Genomic DNA, 18,645 nt, shown 5'->3' with positions numbered 1-18,645 from the left:
ATTTGTTTTGGAGAGGAATAGACCTCTGCGGATAATTCAGCTCTTGGTAAAAAGCTCTTGAACGTCTGGATCTTAAGTTATCAGAGAAAAAAGGTGAGCACACGTTAGCAGGTGCTAGGCTAACGGCTGTCTCTAACATGCCAAACAGCGTCAGAGAAACACTGATTTGTAACGCAAAACTGCTTTTTTCAGTTTAAATCACCTGGAGTCTCATTTATAAAACAGTGCATAGGAGCCATACTAAAATGTGTGTACAGATAAAAGCCAAAAATGGTGACAATTTACACAATCAGGCTGCCACCTCACTGTCTGCGTCGCCAATGTCACGTCTCCAAAGTGCATGGGTCAAAGTTTCTCCCATCATATCTGTTTTTATTGATCACAGATTTTCCGTGGGAAGTGGCGTTCGCCTCTTTCAGGTCTTGTTTTGTAAATGAGACCCCTGGTCGGTTTATAGAGTAGGAGATCTCTGCGGATAATCTGGATCAGAAATAAGGTGAGTACACTTATTAGGCACTGGGTGAGCAGCCTGATTGTGACGTGCCGAACAGCTGAGAAGAAACAGTTATTTGTCATGTGAAACTGCTTTTTTCAGCGTTTTTATCAGTTTTAATCACCTGGTCAGTTTGTTTTGGAGAGGAAGAGACCTCTGTGGATAATTCAGCTCCTGGTAAAAACCTCCTGAACAATGACCACTGAAGGAATCCTAATTGGGAGAAGTTTCAGCTGGGTGCAATCTGCAATCCTCACCACTAGATGTCACTAAATCTCCACACATTTACACACTGTTTCTTTCAGTTTTTCTCATAACGTAACATTTCACCCCAGGCTATGTTACAACTAACCCAGACTATGGAGTGAATTGTAACATTTCCCTCACCAAACTATGCTTGTGTTACAGACAGAACAGCTACCCCTTTTTAAAGCAGACACATGTAGTAACACGTTTTGAAAACACTGGCTTCAAAGAGCTCCAAGATACAAACAGAAATTAAGAAAATTTCACAACCATCCCAGGTCTCCCCTAATCTGTTCTGAACATCATAACAGACTGTTGTTGTGACCTTACATATGTCCATGAGGCTAAAACCCTAAATAAATGAGTAACATGATAGCTGATTGTAACCCTGTTTCCACAAGCGCTGATGCCGCCTGTTACAGCAGAGAGCTCTTAAGTCCAGTGCACGGAGAATGAATGGGAATAAAGAGCCTATGATGATGCTTGATTTAACCGCCTCAGGCCTACCTCCTGAGCAGAACAATATTTTGTAGTAGATGCCTGAAGGCCTCCATGTTACATCCTTGCAGCCTCTCAACACTGGTCAACAGACGGAGACAGGCTGGCACTCATGACGGAATATTAAGCACGCGGGCAGATGGGTTACCAGACACAGATTTGTATGCAGGTCACATACATTTGTGTACGCGCACATACACAAACTGCACCTCAGGGGAGTTCAGAGTAGCTCGCTCTTTTTTTTTTTTATAAACCTCCTTATATGCAGTCTCACATCGTGGCCTCTCTCTTGCTCACGGACACCCACAAACACACACACCTTGGCAGAATTAGAAATTTCCATGTCCTGTTTCTTGAGGCGCTCAGATCAGAGGGAGGTGGTGCAGCCTGTGGACAATGAACTCCTCCTCCCTCCCTCCCTCCCTCCCCTGGCTCTCTCCTTTAACGGAGAGCCATCTCCTGCGCACTCTCCCTCAGAGCACACAGATTAAAACTATTAAAAACACATCAGTGAGCCACACCAGTGCTCAGGGTGACATGTTTGTGTATTATAATAAACATGGGCTCTGGAGTTTATTTTGATTCAATCTCACAGATGCTGTCTCGCTGCCAGAAATACTGAGAGCATTAAAGGGACAGTTCAACCCCAAATCAAAAATACATGTGTCAGCTGTTTCCCTCCCTCCCCTTTGTTTCTTGTGCCTCTTGTTTGTCTCTCTCTGTGTCTGGGCGTGGCTCTCATCAGTCCTGCTGCCAATCTGCCTGCTCACCTGAAAGCCATCCACTAATCATCAACCCCAGCAGTACAGATTGTTCAGTCTACCTTGTGATCCACACTCACCGGTCACCCGTTTGCCCTCCACTCCAGCCTGCCAGCTTGTTTCCAGCCCTGCTCAGCCTGCCTGCCCTGTTTGTGCCCTGGATCAACCCAAGACACCCCTTCTGGCTTTTTTGAAAGTAAAACCACTTTAAACTGAACAGCTGTCTAAGTCACACTTTTGGGTCCAGTTCTCTCTATACTATACAACAGCAGATGCACACTTCCTTCTGGGCGGTGATCTGGTTGGTGTTTTTAGTAGTTCCTACATGAAACTGCTCACAACCAGTCCCCTTCGATGTGCGCTGAGCTTTGGAGCCAATTTTCTTAGTGGCCAAACTAGGGATGCACCGATCCGATATCTGGATCAAATATCGGCCCTGAGATCATCAAAACAGATGGATCGGGTATCGGAAAATGCAACCTATACCTGAGGTGATCCTTTCCCTTTAAATCTATTGTGATGCCAGCTACGTCATATATCATGGAGTGAAGGAGAGAATCTGCCGTGTGGAGGTATTTCACACTATTTCAGAACTATGATGAACTATTTTGTAGTTCATCATTGCATTAATCTGTTTCATCTTGTTTCATTTTATCTTAGGAAAGAACTGTGTAATCATCAATGCCTGATGCCTCTAGTCTTTTCTGTTCTACATGTAAAGGTATATAGCTTTTTAGGTCAACCATGGTATCGGTATAGGTTATCGGCTGATACTCAAAGCCACAGCATCGGGATTGGTATTGATCCCACTGAACATCCGGGTGATTTCATACCGTGGAAATAGAGCTTTTTTGGCTTCATGCGCCACTGAGCAACTTTCATAGGAATGAACGGTGTCCCACCTTCAACGCGGTATCCAGACCCTTTTACACTGCCAGATTTTCTGCGAATGTTAGGCCGTTTTGCCGGCAAGCTGCGAGTGTTTAGACACACAGAGCCGGATTGGCGAGTTGATCCGAGGTGCCCAATTTGCAGCCTCGTAGGGTAGACATATTGGCAGAACCCTTTTAGTTTAAACAGACCGAGGCGCCCTTCTGCAACAGGAGGAGCTGTTGATGACGCTGCACGTGCGAGCCACTGGTGGTGGATAAACAGGAAACAGCTGATAGCAGGAATTAGCGAGCAGCTAGTAGCAAGAGGGAAACGCAAACCTGACAGACACTATAAAGATGAGCAACTGAGGAGACAAGGAATTGCGCGCCCTCCTTGCCCTCGCAAACGAAGAGGCCATTAACCGTCAAATGACGGGGACGGTGAAGAACGGCATGACTTACGAGAGAATCACCGCCTGACTAGCCGTGGCTTCCCTCCCACGTCACTGTTTACGTCACACACTGAGCTACACATTTTGTTACTTGCTCACGTCCCCCATTGCCCCGAAAAGGCACATTCTGTATAAACAAAAGCAGGTAGGCGGCATTTTGCCACACTCCCCGATTTTGCTTTTATACTACCAACGCTGAAAGAAGACTGATTGGGCTTTCTTGCAAATTTGCACAATTCCTGTCTAAAAAGTGCTCAGGTCTCTTAATACAGTGCTTCCCAAATGGTGGGCACGACCTCCTTAGGGGGGCGCCAAAGAGTCATGGGGGGATGCAAAGCCCTTTTAATTTAAAGTAGTGTCATAATTTTAATGTGTCATGTGTCAAAATTTGATTCATTTATGTGTAAAAAACAAATACATTTAAGGGTTATACTAAAAGCTTATTCATTAATTAAATAAGTATAGACATTTTTTTAAATGTGTATCGTGAGGATACGGGCATGGGTAACGTGTGTGTGTGTGTGTGTGTATGTGTGTGTGTGTCACGATTTCTGGAAAGAAATTGAATTTGCCCCCTGGGCCTGTGCCCATCCATGAAAGTCACCCTACTCCTGTGTGTGTTGTAATACAAGCTTCACTGTGGGTTGTTGTGGTAGATGGTCCCATGTTTGTGTCCAACTGACTCACCAATTGCTGCTGCTCTGCACTGCGCTCATACAGTTACCAGTTATATCAGGGCAGCGTCGAGCCCACCCTCCGGTTCCCCCCTGGTTAATACCATTAGCTCTGTCAGCACTGTTGCCGTTGTTAGCACTGGTTACATTGTTAACACCGTTAGCTGCTAGCTGCCGCCTCAGCCATGTTGAGAGCCATGTGGAGACAACCCCTGAATCATAAATACGCTCTGAATATCGCATAAAGCTCCTTTAAATGTGACTCATACTCTCCAGAATCAGAGTATTTTTCAATTAGCTTCTGTGTACTGTATGTTAACATGTTTACACTCGTCTCTCCTGCTTGCTACAGTTGTAGCCGGCATGCTTGTGGAACTTGGCTCGCGATGATGTCGGGTTTATTAACTCTGAAGTCTGTTGTTTGTTCATTGTGGTGTGTGCCTAGTTCTGTTTGGCAGTTATACCGGCTGCATCAGTTCAATTCTCAATCCTCCCTACAGCTGTCTATTATTCCCTTTCTCCTCTGAACAAAAAAAACTAAATCTGCCCCGTTGCAACTTTTCCTCAGGAGCGCTCGCAACAAACACATGGTGCAGGTTTGTGTGATGTATATTTTTTCACATTAGTCCGCTGCATATTCTGCACAAAGAAAATCATCACCTGGGCCCAGAGGATACCCAGTGCGATTTGAAATGCTCGCACAAAAAGGCTATTTTTCATGCGGAATCCCCAGCCTAATAGTTGTATTCCTAATATATATTTATCCTTCCTTTTCCCCTTAAATAGGTGAGGCCTGCACTCCCAGACGTACTATTTGAGATCATCATGTGTTCTCTCCGCACACTCTCTCTATCCATTAGTGCTCTTCATAAGCTCAAGCCACCACATTACCATCTGTCCTCCCTGCAAAGTTAACATATGTTTTTATTTTTATCCCTCCCTATCACTTACACCTATTAATGTTCTTAGTCTCCTCATAAAGCCTTTTATCCTCCTCCATCCATCCTGGAAGGAGACACCACACTGTGTGCTCCTCTTTGCTGTCTTCCCCTCTCCTTATTTGCTGTAGTTAGAGGGATCGGGCTTTCTACGCTGTGAGCTCAAATGCTGTGTCCCTTACCGCTAGTTAAAGTCATCATGCTACCTCCCTCCCCTCCATCTTTCTCTTTATGTCTATGCCTCTCTCCCTGTGTTGCCTTCACATAAAGCTGCACTTGACCTCCATTTCTGTCAAGGAAACTGGAGCATCTGGCTCCTGCCCCATTACAACTCAACACCTCCTCCCTCCCTCCCTAACCCTGCCACATACCACCCATCTTTTACTCCCCACAGAGCCCATTTTCAGATCTCCCACATTCTGCCGTCCTTTTTAAGTTCTCCACTTCTGCAGCCTCCTTCTGACAAAACGTCTCATTTCTGCAGGAAACTATTACACCTCGGTTCATGAGTCAACCTGTGGCTTAATGGCTCTCCTCTCACACTACATGCCATTCGTTTGGATTTGCAGCTTTTCACAGGCACTTATTTATGGTCTGTTGAAAAGACTACACACAATAGAGCAAATCAATACAACGTGCCGCACAAAGCGAGAGGTTATAACCAACATTTGAAGGGTCTTTAAAGGTGCATTAAATAAGATTTTGATATAACCGCCAAATCAAATCAAATTACTTCTGTATTGTGAAAAGGCCTGCTCGCACTGCCGATCCCACTGAGAGTCAGCCTCATGATGCAGTGCTGTTCAGCTGTCAGCCACTTTTCAGCTCAAGTCAAAACAATGTTGGTTCACTCGTGCTGTGGGAAGCTGCACTCAGCCCGAGAGATCACATAAACTGGTTGTGCACAACCTGCCCAGCGTGAAGTGGAAGGAAATAAGTGGCAGGTGAAGAAAGCCAGACATTTAGGAAGCCAAACAGAGCCAGGTATTTTCCTCAGGAACTGGAGTGTGAACCTGGACTCATGGTAAATAATAATTATGATATATAATGATGAAATGATTAAACACATGAGGAGTGGGTAGCCGGGCAAATGAATCCAATTGGCTACCCATAATTACAAATGAACTACAAATGGTAAATGGACTGCCCTTGTATAGTGCCTTTCTACACTTCCAACCACTCAAAGCGCTTTTGCACCCATTCACACACTGGTGGCTGAGGCTACCACACATTCCACCTGCTACTCAATAACAATTCACACTCTCTCATACACCAGTGAAACAGCAATCGGGAGCAATTTGGTGTTCAGTATCTTGCCCAAGGATACTTCGACTTGTGGACTGGAAAGGCCGGTGATCGAACCACCGATCTTCCATTTAGTCGATGACCTGCTCCACTTCTGAACCCCATGAAAACCAGCATGCACATGATATTAAAATCTTATCTTGTCGCCCACCATTTGTGCATACATGAGCAGATACCCGTCTACAGAGATCATGTTTATACTATCGCAAGACACTTTAGGATGATGGCACGTGAGCTCCAATGCCAGACAGAGTACAAACATAAAATAGTCTGTCGTCAACAAGTGTTACCAGAAGAACATTACTGGAAAAGTAGGCTGCCTGGCAACAGTCATAAACACAGACGTACGCCAAACATTACATTTGTGTACCGTAATCGTAACTGTTGCTTACCTCCAAGTCAAAATAATTTCATACCGCTTCCTTTTCCCGCTGGTCGCCATTCTTTACGTGAGACCATTTTTTAGCTTCTACAGCGATCTCTCAGGTTCTCCCACATCCTAAAGCAAAAAGACTCTTCTTTCTTCCAAAAATTTAAGGCCATTTGACTGTAGCTGTGGTCTCTCAGTGATGACGTAGAGAGGCGAATCTGAACGGCCATTTTTCCCTATTGAACTTTGAACAGCATAGTGCACACTTTGGGCACCTAGTTACAAAAATTCAGAGGCCTTTCCTTTTCTGGTGCACAAACCTCACGCCATGCTGGTATAAACGAGGCTTTAGCAGTGTTGTCTCTTGCCATTTGTTGGGGCGGACGGGTGTTGGGTCTTGGGAGGAAGTGTGAGCCTCTGTCTGAACCTTGTCCCTTGCCATTGGGTAAAAAGAATCAGCCGGCCACCCTATATGTATCAGAGGAGTCACATGACTGACTGCACCCCAGCAGTGACCTCAGTGTGAGGGTAATTACTGGGTTCAAATTTGGAGAAAAAATTATGAAAAACACAAATAGAATTACTGATAATTACATTATGTTTTCATTATTTCAAGTATAAATATGCAGTATATATTTGGTAACGTACATGAATACTTTGGAATTTATTTGTCAACAACTGTAACTTTTCCCCCTAAAAAACACCCACAAGGTTCAACAGTTAATGAATCCTTTATACAGTGAAAAAAAACATTAAAGTGTGACTCAAAACCTTATTAAAAATAATATATATACCCTTTTCTCTAAATCCTGATGTGATGACACACACACACGCACACACACACACACACACACACACACACACACACACACACACACACACACACACACACACACTTCCCAGCTCTTTTTGATGTCGTCTGTGTTTTATTCATATCTGGGCTGTGTCTTGGAAGCTGCATCAGCAGTGCTCAGAGAAGACCACCATTGTTTGAGTCTAATCATGGTCGACGCTCCAGGCGTCAGTTTGATAAACAGACAATCTCTGCTTATAAATAATTGAACAGCCCCGTTAGTTCTCTCGCTCTCACAGTGTCACACTCGCAGGGCTTTTCGCAGCCGTCTCTTCTCAGTCTCGTATTTGCATGGTGATACCCTGCTTAGTGAGCTGTTACACTCGCTGAGAAACGGGCAATATGAAGATACGCCGCGCGCAAAGTCAAAAGAGCACACTCCTTTCACAGGATCGGTGCTGTTGTGCAGAGTGTGCACGCCGCCTCAGCTCACTAAGCAGGGGTGTCACCATGCTAATATGAGAATGAGAGGGAATGATGACAAAACCATGGCGGCACTGTGACAGTGAGAGAACTGAGTCAAATACACTGCTGTCATTTTTTTTAAATACCATAAACACACCATAAACACAGATACCATAAACACACACACAAGAGCACCAAAACCTCCATCATAAGACACAGTGTCAACAGATCATCAGATACAAACACATAATGGATATTTGTGAGAGTGTGTGTCAGTGTGAGCGTGTGTATGTTATTTCTGATTGTAATGACTAGTTTTTGCTGTGTTATTATTATTACTATTATTATCCTTGTTATTATAAAGATTGGAGAGGTATGAGTCAGAGGTATTGAATGGCATTAGCAGCTTCAGTTTCATGTGCTGACAAAGAGAGATGGATTTTCCATTTACATTTGGTGGTTTGTGGGTAACAGCATTTGTGCAGTCATTCGCTCCATTACGAACCGAATCCAATAATGTGTTACCTATAGCTGAAAACTGAGTCTCCGGCCCTTTAAAATCAAAGTATGATGTATTATTTAATATGTATGAGTTTGTTTTACATGTAGAAAGACTATTCATGGACATTTTGAAAGGAGTAGTTTGACATTTTAGACAACAGACTTCTTGTCCTGCAGAGAGTTAGATGACTGATACTACTCTGATGTTTGTCCATTCAAAATCAAGCTAAGGCCAGAGGATTTTACATTCATAGCTTAGCTTAGCTTAGCTTAGCTTAGCTTAGCTTAGCTTAGCATAACAACTGGTCACAAAAAGGCAAGAAATAATTGTTTTTACATTTTTTTATTTTTTGTATGGATTGTAAAAAAACCCCAAACATATTAATTGGTTAACTCAAGAGGTACAGAGAGTCCTCCAGTAAAGTTGTCAGGCTCAGCGGCCTAGTGTCTTTTTGACAGGGGCCGATGGGGGCCGGTGCAGACCAGTGAATCACGGACGGGGCTTTTTTTCCCATCCTACTGCAACGGTCCCAGAATACAATCTGAGCCATTTTGAAATGAGATAGTCTTTCTTTTTCTACATTATTACTGCTTAAAATAATTACATTTTTAACTCAATAATTTGCATGTATGTTTTGATTTCCATGTTAAAGCAGGTAACTTAAATTAATATAGATTTTTTAATATGTAAAAAGTAGCATTTGGTCACTTTTTTAATATGTGTATGGAATTTAAAGCAGATTTGGAGTTGGATGGTGGGTGGTGGGGGTGTAAGAGGGGTCTAGGGCCCCCAAAAAGCTAGAAACGGCCCTGATAGCTGGTGTGTCTAAGTTGGAGGAGCTTCTCAAGAAGATACTGTGTGCTGCAGGGACAAAATGAGATCTAATTTCAGCCTTATGTCCCACAGGAGATGAAGAGGAGTAAGGGTTAACGTTAGTAACATGATTTGAGCTGTTTTGGAGTTTGCCTCTTCATAGTTGAGGTAATGTTGACATTATCATATGCTCATTCGCTGTGAATGCAGTACAGAGGCGGCAACACTTTGGTAGGCAGATTTCAATTACCCTCAGGCAGAATTAAGCTAGCTGTTTCCCCCAGTTTCCAGTCTTTATGCTAAGCTAAGATAACTGGCTGCTGGATTCAGCGTCACATTCAACAGACAGAGTATCTCTCGACCTTCTTATCAAACCTTGGCAAGACAGCGAGTAAGAGTATTTCTCAAATGTTGAAGTGTTCTTTTAAAGAGATTACTTTCAGAGATTTTTCATTCCCTGTGCTCTGAGTTCATCTCGGCTTACACATCTTTCATTTCCTGTACGCCAAAATCTGATCTGGCCCACATAATGTCATCATATTTAGGACGGCCCATATTCAGGCCTCCTGCTCAGCAGTCCATCACTGTCCTTCCTGTGTCCTTCCTGCCTGCTTTATGATTGTGGCTGGGTGGCTTTTTTCCTTGTCTTCAGGTGACCGTGGCGAGCCAGGAGAGCTAAATTGGGTTCTTGGGGGGGGGACCTGAGAGCATCACAGTAGAGAGGTCATCAGCTCAGGAGTCCGCCAGTGATCAGTTAGGTGTCACATACCGCCACCTCTTCAGGCCTGACGGGCCATGGGTCCACGCCAAGTGTGCTTCAGATGCTGAAACTCAGAGCTATTTTCTTTGCTTCCTTGTTATTTCTTGTGACTCTTGCACCTCTTCACGTCTCTCTGTCTCTGTTTCTATTTGTATTTGCACTTTCCCTACCTTTTATTTCCCTCTTCTCCTCCCTCTTTGCCTCCGTTGCTCTTTTTCTTCTCTTATCTTTTGTTTTGTTTCCACTGCATCCTCGCTCTCTCTCTGTTTGCCCTCAAAGTGAATCACATTTTAACAACAGCCTGTATGCTTCAGGCCCTGCTGGGTATTTAAATACACTGCGGTCAGTGTTTCTTGTGTTTTCAGGCACAAGAGCTCACTGATGTCACTGATGTCTTCACCACCATGCACACACACACACACACACACAATACTTGAGCCACCTGGTTCTCACCACGCCATGAGTAAATATGTGTGCATGCATGTGCAAATGTGCGAGTGTGTGCGCATGCATAGGAGGTGCGAATGTTCTTCTGCCGTATGCTACGATGAGTGTTGAGAGGCACTTGACTCATCTCGTATGGTGTCGTGTAAAGCATCTGATGCTTGGACGTGAAGTTTGGCCCTGCAGGAAGACATGATCTAATGCCGCAGAGGAAAAAAGGATAGAGATGGTTAAAAGAGACAGAGAAGACAATATGTGAAAGAAGGAAGAATTAAGTGTTCAACCCACAACAACTCCTGTAAGTATAGAGGGACTTGACCATGAAATGCCTTATATTGCTATGAGTGAAATTGTTCCTGTAATTGTTAGAGAGCAAATGGAAAGAAGCTAAAATGCTAGCAGGCTAATGTGTCATCTTGTTTTCGTGAAAAGCCTTGCTGTAGAGTTGTGGACCAGCTGGAGTCAGCTTGGTGTGATAAAAGAAAAGAGAGAAGAGAGATGAAACTTTTCTGAGTGTATAAGATAACAGAGAAGTTAAATGCAGAGGAAAAGTATTGAGAAATGAAAATAAATAAATCTCATAAATATAAATCTTAAATCTTAAATTTGTTGGAGCTAGTCATCTGTTTCTACGCTTCTGTTTCACATTGCTTTGTCAGTCGTTGCCCCGGATTTAGTGCCTAATATTATAAGTAATTATTTGGGACTGTAATTTATCCATTATAAGAAATATTGTCTCAATGTAACCAGTAGACTCTAGAGTTGTCTGTGTTGTGTTGATATGAAAAGGCCCAGACCATGCTCATCTTTGGGGGCGATCTCCTAACAGCAAGAGGTGAAAACAAAATCCTCCATCAATTACAACCATATTAACTCAAACTCCTCTCCCACGGAGTACAACGGCAAAAAGGGGTGGCCATGTTACATTCCATTAAGTACGATAAAACACAGAAAACATACCTGACAGCAAGAGGTAAAAACAAAATTCTCCGTCAACTACGACCATATTAACTTGAGCCCCTTACAAATTAAGTGACACCGGATCATGTTAGCATAAAATGAACTTAGCTTAATAACGCTAAAACACGTAATTGCTTACCTCTCCCATGGAGCACAACAGCAAAAGGGGCAAGGTAAGGCGGGAGACACCCCTTTATAGGTGGGGTACCCCCAAAGAGTATCAAACGTTCCACATATTGATGAGGGAGGCCTGAACGTGTTAGGTAATAACAACTAAAACAGCCATCCATCCATTTTCTTAACTGCTTATCCCCTTGAAGTCGCTTGCACATGACCAGCGTTAAAAATCTCTTGATGCCTGCTGTGCCATTGTTTTCCTTTGGAAGCTGGCGTTAACGCTGACGTGGGGGTACTGTTCGACTTCGGCATTGCGTTGTGGGCTTCACCTGCGTTTTGACGCGACGCCGAAAGTTCAATTTCGTTGAACTTCGACCCCGTTTGACGCTGACCTTTCCGTGTAGAGCCAATGATTCCACCGCTGATCAGCGGGTCAAGCCGACGGCGAGCGCTGCGGCGTCAGAAAATCGGCAATCATGTGAAAGCGCCTTGAGGGTCACGGGGAGGCTGGAGCCTATTCCAGCTGGCACTGGGCGAGGGGCGGGGTTCACCCTGGGCAGGTCAGCAGACTATCACAGGGCTGACACATAGAGACAGACAACCATTTACACTCACATTCACACCTACGGACAATTTAGAGTCACCAATTAACCTGCATGTCTTTGGACTGTGGGAGGAAGCAGGAGTACCTGGAGAAAACCCACGCTGACACAGGGAGAACATGCAAACTTCAAAAAGAAGGGCACCCATTTCTGGCTGACTGGCATTCAGGACAGCCCTAGTCTCAGCACATGCATACAACCCATATCCCACTTTTTCCCTCAGTGATACTTATAAACATACCATGCAGATGACAACCACGTGGGTTTCTAGTATGAAAGGCACCCTGATAAATAGCCTCATGGCTCATTCTAGCATTGTTTTCTACCATGTATATTCATTTGCTCTCGAATAAACTAAATTTATGTGCCACATGACACATCAATTTGGGTCCAAGATGTGGATGAACATTGTTCTACTTTACACTTCATCTGCAGCGGTTCCAGGATGAAATGGAGTCAGTGAGATATTTTCAGCCACCGTGTCTGAGTGGATTAGTCCAGTATTCCTTTAAGGGACATAACAGTGTAAAAACTGCTACTGCAACTCCCTTGCCTCCGTATGGATTACAGGTTTGGAGGAAACAACAAAAAGCAGACCATAAACATCTCTTTCAAAGCTCGGGCTGTTGATTTTACTTACTTAACACGTTTAGCTATTATAAATTATGTAAGGAACACAAACGGGAGCCAACGGTTTGCATCTAATCTTTAATTAAGACTGTTTGCTGTAATCTATTTACAGTATTCCTTAGACTGCTCATACTTGGACAAGGATGCACAAACCAAACAAACTTGCTTTCTCTTTCTGTGTCTTTCTCTCACCCACACATGCAGCACTCCTGATTAGCCATATGGCTAATTTACACATTCTTAACCTCAGTGAGCGGCGACAGGCAAAGTTGCCATTTTCAACCTGGAAATTTTGACGGCATCGCTTCTTTCTCTGTTTGCCTCCCCTCACATTTTGCAATAAATGGATTTATGCTCTGTGGAGTTTTATGTAGAACGTGCCAAGATTAGCGGGATGTTTAATCATGGAGCCTTTTGAAATAAGCTTAACATTTATCCGAGTGCTTGGTGGAAAAAAAAAAAACAGCACGGTATTTTTTTTCATCTGTACCAACAAGAGAGGACCTTGGGAATACCGAATCAAGCTGCGCCGTCAAATGTTTGAGTGTCTGTTTATTGATTTATTTGGGACTTTTTTTGATAGTGTGTTTTCTACGCAGGGCTTTGAGGCTTTTCCCAAACGATTTATGTCCAACAGAGACAAGGTTTATTTATTTTTTTGTCCTCTCTGGCATCTTTCCCTCACCGCCACAAGAGATTCCAGACTGGCCTTTGTCTTTTTTGGCATGGTCGAGCTCTCCTCTCTCTCACCTCCCCACTGGGCACAAATCTCTGCTCTTTGAAGACAAGTGAATGTAACAAAACATGGAGCAATATGCAGCGCTGACATGCACCAAAGGCTGACAGCAGACGGAAAATCTGCACAGTGATGAGTTTATGCTCCTGTGTGCAGTGTGCACCTGGAAGTATTCTCGGCCCCAAATGAGAGCTTCAGGCAGCTTCTCATTCAGCACCTACTAGAACAGGTGTGTCCTAACAGGGAACCCTTACTTAATCCTCTTTGACCTCAGCATGAATACATTTGTCAGTGTAACTGCAGAAGGTGACCTTAAACTATTACAATCTTTATTTTTTCCTTATCCCATTTGAGTTTTGGGTTTAGTATAACCACTATTCAAAAATTCTCATCCAGTGCTCATGTCCTTATTAGGCCTTAAAAACAGTACAAAAGACACGCACATCCCATCATTCAATGGAGGGGGTACTGGACCAAAGAAATGTCTGGCACTTTTTAGGCCTTCACGCAGTCACCAGAATAAATATTGCAACACATTCTCACTCCGACCTCGTCTCATATAAACGTTTGGTCATGGACTTTCCACGTCCAGATACGACGTGCAAGATATCCTGGGTGCGTTGGTTGTTGACGTTCTGGGACGCCGTGTCAAGTTCTGCCTGTTACATGCATTGTCTTCTTTCAAAATATACTTACGTTTTCTCTTTCAAAATAAATGCACTATGTCGGGACAACACCAAGAATTGACATTTTTTGGGGTTTAGGAAACAAGAACATAGTTTGGTTTACAGTCCTACAGGAAGCAAACACCTCTCTCCCGGGTGAAAGTCGGTGGCCCTACATGGACTTTCGCCACCTTAACTCTGTTCTTGTCCCACCACGTTTCCCCCTGATGCTGCTGGGCGCAGTTAAGCTATAACAGCTTTTAGCCATGTATCATGCTGATGTGAAAGGACTGGATATCGACAACTTTGGAGTGAGACCGGATTGAATATTGGCATTCTATGTGTCTGCAAGCCACAGATGTGTTACATTCGTTGTTATGTATGTATATTATTATGCAGCAGATACGTTCAAAATTTACGTGTGGCTAACATGTAGTAAGGCTTAGGCACACGCAGCCTCCGTCTGTAAAAAGCAACCATTTTTTCCCAGCTGGAAATGAGGCAGTGTCTCGGTAAAAAACTCTCTTTTTGTGTCACTATCCTGGCAGGTAATGCAGTGTTGCGTCTGTAAAATATAGCCACTTTCCCTGGCACTAACCCAGCTGGAAACAAAGCATTGTTTCAGTGAAAAACAGCTGCTTTTTGTGGCACTGCCCCAGCTGGAAATGCAGGGATGTTGTGGTCACACCAAAAACAAAACTTCGCTAGAAAAGAAGTGTTATTTGCCTATAGTTAACTTAGAGAAAAAGTGACTTATATTTTCTATGTTGTTTTTTTTTTTTAAAGTGCAAGCATATACTGTATTAGTGGAAAGCAGGTGTATATGTTGACATATATAATGTTAGGTATATTGATTTCGTGATTGAAAGTCCATTCTTGAGCTCTGGAGCTTTTTTCTTAGTCACACACAGCTGATAGAGCCCAGTTGTCAAAGCATAGCTGTGCAGTTTTACACATGGATGGGCAACACTTAAAGTGGTGTCCTTTGTTGTGACATTGTTTTGACAAGTGTTTACTTCATTAATCAAAAATGAGATCAACGTCTTTAAACAAACTTATGACATAATTATATGAGGCCCCACACAGCACAGGATCTAACATACAGGAGTAGGAGGGTTAATCATATTGTTCACATCTCATTTAAAACAAAAATTAACAGGTTGCTTAAACTCCAACGTCCCCTAGAATACAAAGGACATGCACTCAGTGACCTCAGAGGCTGCTACAACCAAACTGCATTTAGACAGCTCTGAAGTCTGTCTGCGAGAGCCTCTCTTGTAAAGAAAAATCTTGATATTAATCATTAATGAGTATGATTCATTTATATTATCATGCTGTATTTCATGTGGAATATAAATCTTTGTAAATGGTTAACTACACTCACTGATTCTCTGCTGTCATCTGGAACGACGACGGCAATTTCTCAGTTTGGATTTTATGTAGAAGAATCTTTTGTGCCCGCAGAGAACAGACGAGACTTTGGCCATGTGTTTTTTGTATATTTGGAGTTTCATCAAATAAATGGTTGAGTTGAGCAGCTCAAATGGACATTTAGAGAGGCGAACTCATGAAGTCTATAGTCACTTTGACTCAGTGTCATTTAAACTGTTGCCATTGTGTTGTTATATTACATATTACATTACATTGTATATCATTACTCATGACTCCAAGTAATTTCCTGAATAATAACGAGTCTTGTGGCCATTATGACTCCACCATCTGCATCATTGCACATACCTGTTACATTAATACGCCAAGCCAAATGCTGTTAATGCTGTACAGTCATTTTTACACCTCAGCTGACTGCGTGCGTGTGTGTGTGTGTGTATCTGTGTGTGTAGGGCTGGCGTGTGTGTTTGTGCGTCTCCCTCCTGGGTTTGGAGTGTTGATGATGATTTGATGTGTCAGGTTTCATTTACACCTGTCCTTGCCTGAGACACTGTGAAATTAATTGAGCCAAAACATTAATTTGCTTAAGGTTTCTCAAAGTGTCCAACCAGTCATTAACATGCATCACATCAAAGCTCAGGGATTTTTTTTTGGTCGAAATCCGTGTGCAATAGAGAGGAAATACCAGCGCAGAGCAAAATATGTGTTGTGTGTGTGTGTGTGTGTGTGTGTGTGTGTGTGTGTGTGTATGTGTGTGTGTGTGATTGAAGGAGAGAAAGACAAAGACGGAGAAAGGACGAAGAGATCATAGGGAAAATGCTGCAGCGGAAGTTGATTATGAGGCTGTGAAAACGCTCTGTCTGCTGCTTTTGGTGGGAGACTCTCTGAATTCATTTGTTCTACAGTGAGAATTATTAAATAGATCATCTGACACTACAGTAATAATGCAATTAATTATCTGCCGCTGAACTCCCTGTACAGTTTTAATCAGCTCTTTGCATAGCATCTGCCCATCAGAATTATAACAAAAAAAATCTGACACTTCATTTTCCAAGTGTCAGAACTGTTGGGATAGCTTATCGTTGCAGTTTTGGTGGAGAGTGTAATGTGTAAATAAAGCTGTTTCTGGATTTTTTAGGCATTTTTGGGGGGTTTACAAGAAAACTGTGGTGACTCTGGGATTTTTTTTATAGCTATTGTGTTTTTTAAAATGTATACATACTCTAAATCATTGTTTGTGAATTGAAATTTAAGTATGAAAAACTTGATACCTGGTTTTTAAAGCGTCCTCTAAAGTGGTACATCTACAAAGTCAGTTGTTCTTACAGACAAAACAACCCCATTACCAGAATACATGTTGGAACCGCACATTTCTGCAAAACCTGGATATGTTAGGTTTCATATGTAGGGGATATGTTGAAACTTTACATTTCTTTATGTTTGAATTTTATGTTGTGAAAGTGCTGAGGTTAACATGAGCTCAAGTTTAGGGTTAGGAAAACATCATATTTGGCTTACAATACCCGATTTGATCGCTACAAACATGGCTGTATTTGTCCCAAACTCTTGTTAAAAAAATACTCAATTTGGCTTCCACAAACACAGCTGGACATGTCCCAAACTCTCACTAAGAATTTTTGGTTTGGTTGCTGCAAACGTGTCTGGAATCGTCCTAAACTGTTGTTAAAAAATACACACTTTTGTCGCATTAAACACAGCTGGACATGTCCCAAGCTCTTGTTAAAAAATATCTGGTTATGTCGCTGTAAACACAGCTGAAAATGCCCTGCACTGTCATTAAAAAATACCCAGTTTTGTTGTTATAAACATGGCTGGACATGTCCTGAACTCTCATTAAAAATACTTGGATTTGGTTGCTACAAACATGTTGGGAAATGTTCCAGACTGTTGTCAAAAAATACCCACTTTTGTTGCTACAAATACAGTTGAACTCTCACTAAAAATACTTGGTTTGATTGCTACAAACGTGGCTGGAAATGCCCCAGACTGTAGTTAAAAATACCCAGTTTGGTCACTACAAAAACAGCTGGAAATGTCCCAGACTCTTGTTAAAAAATAACCACTTTAGCTGCTACAAACACAGCCGGACATGTCCCAACCTCTAGTTAAAAAGTACCCAATTTGGTTGCTACAAACACAGCTGGAAATACCCAGTAATGTTGTCATGAACACAGCTGGACATGTCCTTTATTGCTCATTAAAAAATACCAAGTTTGCACGCTACAAACATGACTGGAAATGTCCCAATTCTTGTGAAAAAATACCCACTTCATTGCATCAAACACGGCTGGACACGTCCCAAACTCTCACTAAAAATACTTGGTATCATTGCTACAAACATGGCTGGAAATGTCCCAAACTGTTGTTAAAAAATACCAACTTGTGTTGCTACAAACACAGCTGGACACGTCCGGAACTCTAGTTAAAAAAATCCTGGTTTTGTTGCTGCAAACACAGCTGGACAGGTCCCTAAATCTGGTTAAAAAGTACTTGGATTCATTGCTATAAACACAGCTGGAAAAGGTCCGAACTGTCGATAAAAAATACCCAGTTTTGTTGTCATAAACACGGCTGGACATGTCCTGAACTCTCATTAAAAACTACCCTGTTTGGGATTTGCTTCTGGGATTTGCAGAAACATACAATACCAACATTTTATTCTGGCGACTGGGCTGGACTCTGACTGGCTGAGACCAATAAGAAGCTCCTCTGTATTTTTGAGAAAAATTACATAAAGGGTTATTAAGGAATTAACTAAATGATATATTGTGCACAATAAGAAAAATATATATGTGGGGATTCTATGTCAGACCCCAGTTTGATGCCCTAATTTTAATACGGGTAGTCTAGACACTGGTGATGGTGAGAGAGTGAAAAACAAGTCTAGATGGAAATCTAAGTGGAAGTGACAGGGAGGAGACTCCTGATGAGCTCACTAGAAGGACCCACAGCCACAGCTGACTGTGATGAAAGTGGAGGTGGAGGGGTAGAGGTGGATTGCATCAATCGGTCACTCAAATGACACCTGACGGCAGAGGTCTTGGCAAAATCTGATTGGTTTAGGTGAGGATTGTAAACGCCCTCAGTCAGCTGATTGAGTGTGAAGCAGGAGAGTGAGTAAATGTAAAAGATAGCTTTC

The 18,645-nt window shown here is 42.6% G+C and overlaps 1 protein-coding gene and 1 long non-coding RNA gene across 2 annotated transcripts in view; one reads left to right on the top strand and one right to left on the bottom strand.

Annotated features, from left to right (window-relative positions):
* Positions 1–18,645, bottom strand: part of LOC117270754 (uncharacterized) — a 111,716-nt gene that overhangs the window by 27,793 nt on the left and 65,278 nt on the right. The window lies entirely within an intron of this gene.
* xkr6b (XK, Kell blood group complex subunit-related family, member 6b) overlaps positions 1–18,645 on the top strand; it is an 87,817-nt gene that overhangs the window by 11,394 nt on the left and 57,778 nt on the right. The window lies entirely within an intron of this gene.

This window comes from Epinephelus lanceolatus, chromosome 13, assembly GCF_041903045.1.
Source record: "Epinephelus lanceolatus isolate andai-2023 chromosome 13, ASM4190304v1, whole genome shotgun sequence".
NCBI lineage: Eukaryota > Metazoa > Chordata > Actinopteri > Perciformes > Serranidae > Epinephelus > Epinephelus lanceolatus.
The sequence above is the reverse complement of the archived record's forward strand: the minus strand, read 5'-3'. Positions and strand labels throughout refer to the sequence as shown.